The sequence below is a fragment of the Orycteropus afer genome, unplaced genomic scaffold, assembly GCF_000298275.1.
Source record: "Orycteropus afer afer isolate SDZICR_OR568_19922 unplaced genomic scaffold, OryAfe1.0 scaffold00010, whole genome shotgun sequence".
Taxonomy (NCBI): domain Eukaryota; kingdom Metazoa; phylum Chordata; class Mammalia; order Tubulidentata; family Orycteropodidae; genus Orycteropus; species Orycteropus afer.
In genome coordinates, this window is record NW_006921597.1 from 9,062,527 (window position 1) to 9,073,329 (window position 10,803).

A 10,803-nucleotide genomic window follows, 5' to 3' on the forward strand; every position below is an offset into this window, starting at 1 on the left:
ATATATGTATATATACACATATACACTTTATACTAAAAATAAAGCTTTTAATTTGAGGAAAAGAAAGTTGAAGCAAATGGTGGCTATTATAAACTTATTTTAGTTTCATTTAAGGAAGAATGTTCTAATAAATAGGCCTACCTGAAAGTGGAATGGGCTGCCTTTGATGTGGTAAGCACTCTGTATGTAAGGAAATATTCAAGTAGACATCGATGATCATCTTTTAGGAATGTCAGCCCTTCTTTCCAGATGTACACTCACCCAGAACTAGCTGCAAAACTCCTCATGCAAAGACAGTTGGATGGCCTGGCCAGGATATATCCAATTTTGTGCAGGGCTCAATCTCACTGGGGAATACTGGAAGATGTTGTAGACCTTAGAGTTATCTCAACTGAAGGAGGTGGACACTGGGATATTTATCCACCAATTTCTGGCATGTCACTGATTGAGGGTTGCTTTCGAAGGCATTAACTCTCTGGCGATTTAAGCTTGCCCTGTGCATGGGCCAAGCCTGTTCCTGACCTAGAATAAAGCAGAGAGTTCCAAGTGTTCACATAAGCAGCCTTTGGAAAAAAGAATCAATGTTAAGGGGCCAGCACCTGCTACAACATTATAGTCTCTAGCTGTAGCCCAAGTCTCTGTTTTGGGCATAAGACTCTTGAAGGTCTGGATTTCTTCACTTGTATTCATTTAATTCCACAAATACCTTTTTAATACATATGAAGTATCAAGCTCTGTTTGGGAGATGAGAGTCTAATGAGAAGTAAAACAGACCTTGTCTCTGCCTTTTAGGCTTTTACTCTCCAAAGACATTTCAAACTCAGCTTGTCCAGCACAGAATCAATAGCCTTCTCCCCAAGTTGTTTCTGTCTATGTAGATGGTCACCCAAGTCCTCAATCCCAAAATGTAACTCCTAACATTCAATCCATCGCTAAGTTTGCCAGTGTCACCTTCCACCTCTCTGGATTTTACTTAATCTCCTGCTTTCTGAAATTTATTATTTATTTTAACGGGAATGCAATTCATCAAAGAATAGGCCTTGATGATTTCCTTGGTGGCAGTCAAGCTGAGTTCTATGCCATGAAATTCAGTCATAGTTCAGGAATTGTAGTTACTGTGTTTATCTTCCTCTCCCATTGAACTGGAAGCCTCATGAGTGCAGGGACCACACCTTACATCTATTCCTAACCTCAACACCCTGAGCACAGGCACCAATGGCTCAGCAACTTGCAGTGTAGGGGCTTGACATCAACAGGGCCATCTTATCCAGTCGGGCACAGTAGACATCATGCCTTGGACCTGCAATTCTTCCAGGGGTCACAAAAAAATATATATATATTTTTGAAAAATGAATATAATAAAAATAATGATGAATCCAGTCTGAAATTATATTCACTGTTGTCCCAGTTCAGTTATAAAATATTTTGTTTTCTTCCTTTCTTTTTTTTTTTTTTTTTCATAGAGAAAGGTGCCCATGAAGACAAATGTGCCTGCTATTGGTTGTCATGATGCTGATTCATGACAACTCCATATGTGCGGAGCAAACTGCACTTACAAGGTTTTCAAGTCTATGACGTTTCAAAAATAGATCCCTAGGCCTTACTTCTGAAGTACCTTTGGGGGGGTCTTGAGCCACCAACCTTTCAATTAGTAGTCCAGCACTTAACCATATGAACTACCCAGGGACTCCTAAAAATCTGTTGTTGTGAAGTCAATTCCAACTTATAGTAACTCCATGTGTTACAGAGTAGAACTGAGCTCCAAGGGTTTTTTTTTTTTTGGCTGTAATCTTTATGGAAGTAGATTGTCAGGCCTTTCTTCTGTGGCACTGTTGGGTGGGTTCATTGTACCAACCTTTTGGTTAGTAGGGGAGCACAAACTGCACAACTGATGGATCTGTGAAAGCCATAGTACAGCCCTACCTCTCAGTTCAGCATCAACTCACCATGAAGTGGGACACTTCTAGACTTTTCTGTGGCTCCACTGTTGTTACTCCTTTGTATTTGGGCTTGAAAGAAGAACTCAGAGAACTGTGCGCTCTGACTTATCCTGCTTCCCCTTAAGACTCTAGGACAAAAATAGCCCCAAGGCCTTTTGGATTGGTTGAACTGGAGATAAGTTTTGCATTGGAGAGACTAACTTTAAGCAAGGGAGATAAGATGAAAAAAAGAAATTCAGACAGCCTCCTTTAATTCTATCCCAAGCAAACTTTTGTTTCTACCAACTATTTAAAGGACCTGACATATGTGAAAAACAAAACTCTTTTTTTAATCTTTCAGGAATATGACAAAGAGCCTGGCATGAGTTCTGCCTTCGCCCCTTCCTACAGTGTTAAATACCCCATGAGTGCCAAGACATGGGCTGTGCAGGGAGGACAGCTCTGGTTTGCTGGTTTCAGGGCCATCTGTGATACAAATTGTGGGCTTCCTGGACTCCCTGCAAGTTGCAAGCTGAAAGCATTTTCCCAGCAAAAAAGGTTAAAACGAACAAAGGCAGCCTTGAAGCAGGATGTTGCAGAAGGGCACTGCGGGCCAAGGAGTGTGTGTAATGTGTGGTCTATAAGGCTTGGGTGGAGTGGGCAGGGGGAGGCAGAAAATTGTTGCTAGGCAACCAGCTCTGGGGCTTTGTGAATGTGGATCTATTTTGTTTGAAGTAACAGCTGGCAACCACCACCTTCTTTTAGCTCCCTCCTTCCCTACTCATACCCAGAACAGAGACCTGGGCTATGGTTCCCAGAGAGGTCCTGGGAGGATGGAGCAGGGAACCTCTTTGGGGCTATTAAAAAAACAAAACAAAACAAAACAAAAACTTGTACAGGGAAAGGTTAACTTTACAAGAGCACATGTTGTTGTTGTTAGTTGCCTTCAAGTCAATTCTGACTCATAACAACTCCCTGTGTTTAGAGCAGGACTGTTCCATAGGGTTTTCAAGGTTGTAACCTTTCTGCTCCAGTGGTATAGTGGGTAAAGCATTGGGCTGCAAACCAAAAGGTCCACAGTTCGAACCAACCAGCTGCTCTGTGGGAGAAAGCTTCCGTAAGGATTCACAGTCTTGGAAACCCTATGGGGGCTTTTTACTCTGTCCTAAAGGATTGCTATGAGTCAAAATCTATATGACTGCAGTAGGTTTGGTTTGAGTTTTGGTCCTCACAGTAAGAGTAGAGGAGAAGTGGCACAAGTAAAGCTGCTTTGGCCCCTAGATGACCAAAGTAGCCTAGAGTAGGAGAAGCACCCTTCCATTTTCAGTGTAGATCATAACTGGCCACTATGGAACGGAAGAGTTGAAGCTTAGGATATCAGAAGGCCACATGCTGCACAGATGTTTCACAGTGGAGTGGGGTTCAGGGATGAGGATGAAGTTCATCAAGCAGAGGGCCTCAGTGAGGACTGAGTAGCAGAAGTTGCTTGGTCATGGGGTCTGTGTGGGGACCAGAGTCAGGAACTTTTTTTTTTTTATAACACTATAGGGTCCTGCTTGAATAATTTCTTTTTGAAAGATCAGCACAAGGCTGGTCCCTAGGGGGTGGAGATTAAAGATATCCCACATGTCCAACTTTTCCAAACTTCCATGCCACTCCATCATCTCTGACACCAACTCCTCCTCCCCTCAGTAATTTCCCTCCTGTTTTAGGGTTCTGTATTTTGCTGTAATGTCTCACAGAACTCAAACTGCCAAGGAAATGGTGGTGGAGGAGGCTGTGAGGCTGGCAGGCTGGCAAGTTCCAGGCTTGTGGGTAGGTCTGGAGGATTCTCGCAACTCTTGTGGTTGCAGGGATTGGCAAACCCAAATCAGCAGGTCAGATGATGGCTGCTGTCTCAAGTACAGGGGTGAGACAATGACAAACCAAACACAGAACCAGAGCAAGAGAGCAAACTTTCCCAGAACATTCACATATACACACTCAGGGAAGCGAAGAGTGGCACCCTCTAGCAAGGGGGGACTCAAGATACATTCCACACTAAATAGACATGTTGTTGTTGTTGTTGTTATGTGCCGTCGAATCAAACCCGACTCATAGCGACCCCTCCTTGGGTTTCCGAGGCAGTATCACTACAGAAGTAGGATTGCCCAATCTTCCTTCCGAGGAGTGGCTGGTTAGCAGGCAAGTGTCTTAGCCACTATGCTACCAGAGGCATAGAGACTAGGATTTACAACACATCACAAAATGGGGGATGATAGCTAGATGTGCCAAATTAAGCAATTCACTACACTGCAGGTCTTCAAGAAGCCCTGTGCAGGGGTTAAAGCACTTGGCTGCTGAGTGAAAGGCTAGTGGCTCAAACCCACCAGCCGCTCCATGAGAGAGAGATGTAGCAATTTGATTCTGTAAAGATTACAGCCTTGGAAACACTATGGGATACTTCTATTTTGTCTACAAGGTCCATATGAGTCAAATCAATCAGCACAGAAGTTTTCTTTCTTTCTTTTTTTTTAAATTAAGGTTCTCAAGTCTCTGGGTGATACAAAAGATTGATGGGCATGGCTGCTACCGAAAAGACTGGTGGTTTGAATCCACCCAGAAGCACCTGAGAAGAAAGTCCTGGTAATCTACTTCCAAAAAACCCAACCACCAAAAATGCTGTGGAGCACAGTTCTACTCTGACACACAAAAGGTCACCATGAGTCATAATCAACTCAATGGCATGAGTCTATTTATTTATATTAGGGTTTCAATAGTAAAGCCTAAGAGTATCTGAATGACATGCACTTAGAAAATGCTGTTAGAGGTAATTATACTGAAAATTATACCAAGGACTAGATTACACCAAGGTCTGGAGTTATTTTTTATAATTTCAGAAGTGAAATTGAACTTTATGAAAGATTATATTAAATGAAAAGGAGAAGAAATGACAAGGAAGTATAGATGGAGGAAGACCAAGAAAAGACCCAGCTGAAATGAGCTGGAATAATAAGCTTACATACTTTGGAGTGGTTGGTAGAATTAGGTTTGTGGGAAACTGCATATTTAGCTAAATAATTTGAATTTTCTCCCAGGAACAATGGAAGATGTTGAATACTTTTCAGCAGGAGAATCATAGGAAAGAAGCAGAGCTTTGAACAAACGTATTCCAGGTTGACCCCTTTGCTGAGAATTTGCATCTCCACCACCAAATCCACTGCCATTGAGTCAATTATGACTCAGTGTGACACAGTAGGACAAGGTGGAACTGCCCTATAGGGTTTCCAAAGCTATAAGTCTTTACAGAAGCAGACTGCCCATCTTTCTTCTATGGGGTGGCTCATGGGTGTGAACTGCTGATTTTTTGGTTAGCAGACGAATGCCTTGGTTACTGCACCACCAGATCTCCTATTTCTACCACAGATGTACTGAATCAGTACAAAAAGATCCCCAGGTAATTCTTATAGATCCCCACGTAATTTATATGGACATACAAGATTGTAAAACTTTTCTGTATACACTACAAAACTGGTCTCTCCCATTTTGTACTTGGGCAGGATTTTGTGCTGCTCCCTGCTCATTTTCAGGTCAGAAATTCTGGCCTATCATTCCAGCCTACAGAAGACCTTTGGGAATTCAGATTTTATTATTCAACTTCCTGGATCTCCTAACAATGTAATACCTGAAGATATAATGAATACACTTTCTTTGACTTTGTCCAAGTTGTTCATAATAATATTGTATAAGGCAAGGCCAAATCCAAAGCCCTGAGGCATGTTTCTTCTTCCAAGTTGACAATAGTGATTTAATCAACACTCTTTGCATTAATATTGCTCAATCTATGATGAATCAACACTTACTTTTATTTCTCAATCATATCTACAAGCACATTATGAAAGACTTAATCAAACATTTGGCTGAACTTAAACTACACAGTTTAACACTATTCAGTTAAATTCCAGGTATACAGCAGACTCTTTGCAATCAGATACATCCTCATGTCAATGTTCTCTTCCAAAATCTCAGATATGCCCTGCCTTGGAACACCTCATATTGTTCTCAGGCAAAGTTATCCTTTAAACCCCAGATTTGATCAGTTGCCTTCTAATATTTTCTCAGTGACAGATGATTCCAATAGACATTGTTGGTTGTTCTACAAGCTGGCAAGCATTGCTACTTCCTTGTCTCCATAGCTTATGGGAATTTCCACTTGGGAGAAGAGATGACTATCCTGACTTGTGAGCTGCAAGGTAGAAGCATATGACCTCTTGTTGAAGGGATTCTCAATGACGCCCCTGGTTATTCCTCATGTTTCTCTCCTTGATGAAATATTTACACCTGCAGTTTTCCCAACCTTCCTTAATCATTATACTTTAAGGAAATAAAAATTCCCTGGTTTATAGGAAAATGTTGGGTCTCTGTGAACTGGAGTTTCCTGTCAGTTCATAGGATTTTCTCTTCATGAAGCATTGAGTGTTACAGGACTCCTAAATGGACCAATGATGTTGTGAGACTACAGTTGGAACTTTATAAGTTCTTAGAAGCTCTACGAATTTGGAAAGGATTCCTGGTTGCAGACTGAAAGGTTGTTTGTTCAAACCCACCAGCCACTCTATAGGAGAAAAGCCCTGGTGATCTACTTCACAGAGATTACAGTCTAGGACACTCTGTATAGCAGTTCTACTCTGTTGTATAAGGGCTCTATGAGTTGGAATTGTCTCAACAAGCACAAGACAACAGCATTACAGTCTTGGAAAGCAAAAGGAAAAGGGAGTGAGGAAAAAATGAGTTGGGCTAGTCAGTCTTCAAGATAGGCCTCGATGACCCCTGACTTCTGATATTAAAACCCCTGTGTTGTCCTCCTCCAACCCCTATGTTATACCTAGGTAAGCCTATGTGACAAATAGCCCATAGCAAAAGTTACAATATGTCACTTTTGACATTAGAATAGAAAAAACCATTTCAGTTGCTGTGTTGGTCACTCTAGCTTTTTCTTTGATCACTCACTCTATGGAAAGTCAGTAGTCATGTTGTGAGAAGCCTACAGAGAGGCCTCAGACCACTCACAAAAGCTCATTGCCTGGAGTTTATTCTGACTCATAGTTACGCTATGGGACAGAGGAGAGAACAACTCCATGAGGTTTCTAAGGCTGTGATCTTTATAGAATCAGACTGCCACAAGTTTCTCCTGCGGAGCAGCTGGTGGGTTCAAATAGCCCACTTTTTGGTTAGCAGCCAAACACTTAACTAATGTACCACCAGGGCTCACAAGCCAGTAAGCAACTAATGTTTTTTTGCCAACAGCTACAAGAGAGACCTTGGAAGTGGATCCTCCAGTTTTGGTCAAGACTTCTGATGACGACAGCCCTGGACAACCTCTTGACTGCATCCTCATGAAAGATGCTGAGTCAGAAGTACTCAGCTAAGTCACTCCTCGTTTCCTGATCCTCAGAGAGAGTAAAGATAACACATTTCGTTGTTTTGAGCTGCTAAGTTTTGCAGTAACTTGTTATGCTGCAATAGAAAACTAATACATTGGGAGATGCTGACTGAGACTGTTGGAATTCCTTAAGGAAAGTGAATACAATGTTAAATTCCCAGAAATATGTGAAAGACAACTTAGTGAATTTCTAAGGTCAGAACACCAGAGGATATTGTTAAAACTTGCATAGGCCTTTTATCATTTTTTTTGGTGTGTGTGTCAAAAATAATACGTGTTCTTGGTTTTATATATATATATATATCTCTATATATATATATATATATATATATCTCTATATATATCTATATATATCTATATAGATATATATAGATATATATATATATATATAGATATATATATATATGGGAGCTCTGGTAGCATAGTGGCTAAGACACTTGCCTGCTAACCAGAGGGCTGGCGGTTCAAACCCACCAGCCACTCCTCGGAAGGAAAGTTGGGCAATCCTACTTCCATAGTGATACTGCCTCGGAAACCCAAGGAGGGGTTGCTATGAGTCGGGTTTGACTCGACGGCACATAACGACAACAACAACAAATATATATATATATATACACACACATACCTACATACATACATATAGAGCCCTGGTGGCACAGAGGTTAAAGTGCTGGGCTATTAACTGAAAAGTTGGCGGTTCAAACTCACCACCCATTCTATGGGAGATAGATGAGGCTGCCTGCTTCCATAAAGATTTACAGCCTTGGAAACTCTTTGGGGGCAGTTCTACTTTGTCTTACAGTGTTGCTGTGAGTCAGCATTGACTTGATGGAATCAGTTTGGTATATATGTATGTGTGTATGCAAATATTAAAAAATCAGAAATGTATAAAGTAAAAAATGTCCTGCTTATTCTATTCCTGAGAAGCAACCACTGATAGCAGTTTGGGTTTTGTCCTTAGAAATATTTTTTCTAATCAACTATGAACATATACAATTTGGGTATGTGTATTATTCAGCAAATTTCTTTTTATCATTTAGCAATTTATAATAATTGCTTCAGTAGATTTGCCTCCAACATAATTATTTAAAAAAATACTTCTATTTGATAGAGTGGCTATTCTATAATTTAGTTAAATATTTATTAATCTTTAATAATTTATAATGCTTCATTAATTAATGTATGTCTTTGTTATCATACACAATGTCACAATATCTTTGAGCTCATGCACAAGTATTTCCATAGGATATTTTTTTCTGAAGATAATTTAAAAATGGTTGCAGAAGTATATTGACAAAGAACTACCAGAAATTCAAGAAGAGGACGTAAGAAGAGGGATATCACTGGTGATGTCAAATGGATCTTGGCTAAAAGCAGAGAATACCAGAAAGATGTTTACCTGTGTTTTAACTGACTATGTGAAGGTATTCAACTGTGTGGATCATAATAAATTATGGATAACATTGAGAAGAATGGAAATTTCAGAACACTTAACTGTGCTCATGTGGAATCTGTACATAGACCAAGATGCAGTTGTTTGAACAGAATAAGAGGATACTGCATAGTTTAAAATCAGGAAAAGTGTACATCAGAGTTCTATATTTTTACCATGCTTATTCAATGTTGAGCAAATAATCTGAGAAGACAGGCATGAAGAAGGTGGAATCAGGATTGGAGGAAGACTCATTAACAACCTGTGATATGCAGATGACACAAGCTTGCTTGCTGAAAGTGAAGAAACCTTGAAGCATTTACAGATGAAGATTGGAGACTACAACCTTCACTATGGATTATACCTCAACATGAAGAGAACAAAATCCCTCAACTAGACTAATAAGAATTTCATGATAAATGGAGAAAAGATTGAAGTTGTCAAAGATTTCATTTTACTTAGATCCACAATCCACACCCATGGAAGCAGCAGTCAAGAAATCAAACAACATATTGCTTTGGGCAAATCTACTGCCAAAGACCTCTGTAAATTAAAGAGCAAAAAGCAAAGATATCACTTTGAAGACTAAGGTGCATCTCAACCAAGCCATGGTACATTCAATAGCCTTATATGCATATGAGAGGTGGACAATGAATAAAGAAAGCTGAAGAAGAATTGATTTCTCTGAGCTGTGGTGTTGGTGAATCCGTGGTGTTGAATGCACCACAGACTGCCAGAAGATCAAACAATCTATCTTTGAAAAAGTACAGCCATAATGCTCCTTACAATTTAGAATGACCAGACTTGTCTCTCATACTTTGGTCATACTGTTGGAAGTGACCAGACCCTGGAAAAGGATATCATGCTAGGTAAAGTAGAGCATTATCAAAAAAGGGGAAGACCCTCAACGAGATGGAATGACACAGTGATTATGACAATGGGCTCAAGCATAGCAACAATTATAAGAATGTCACCAACTCATTGCTGGTGAGTCAGATCCGACTCATAGCGACCCCTCCTTGGGTTTCTGAGATAGTATCACTGCAGAAGTAGATTGCCCCATCTTCCTTCCGAGGTGTGGCTGGTGGGTTTGAACCGCCAGCTTTCTGGTTAGCAGTCAAGGGCTTTAGGCACTATGCTACCAGAGCTCCTTGCTTTTCAGATTAGACAATTCCTATTGATCTATTCAGAAAGGTTTTTATTTCACTTTGTTTTATTGTGGTTAAAATACACACACACACACACACACACACAAAATACGTTATTCCAACAACTTCCACATGTACAACTCAGCACCATTAATTACATTCTTCAAGTTGGGCAACCATTCTCGCTATCTTTTCCAAATTATTCCTCCACCATTAACATAACCTCACTGCTCCCTAAGAAAAACTCTTCCATTTCCCCTCCTTCTCATTCCTGGTAATCATTAATAATTTTTGGTTTCTCTATATTTGCTTAAGGAACCCTGGTGGAATAGTGGTTAAAGCATTAGTCTGTTCACCAAAAGGTTGGTGGCTTGAACCCACCAGCCACTCTGCAGGAGAAAGGTGAGTCAGTCTGCTTCTGTAAAGATTTACAGCCTTGGAAACCCTATGGGGCAGTTCTACTCTGTCTTATAGGGTCGCTGTGAGTCAGAATCAATTAGATGGCAGTAGGTTTGGTTTTATTGGTTTAATGGCTAATGAAAAGAGCCTTGGTGGTACAGTGGTTAAAATGCTTTGCTGCTAACTGAAATGTCAGCAGTTTGAACCTACCACTCCACAGGATAAATATGCTTCCATGAAGATTACAGTCTTGGAAATCTTATGTAGTTCTACTCTGTCCTATAGGGTCGCTATGCATCAGAATCGACTCAAAGACAGTGGTTTATCAACTGATACTGAGATGGAGAGTGTATCCTGGATTATTCAGGTGGGCCCAATGTAATCACATGAGCTATTAAAAGCAGACTATATATAGGGTTGGCAGACAATGGTCCTATAAGTTTATGTGAATGATCAGAATTCCCAGGTGTATAGTAGAGCTGA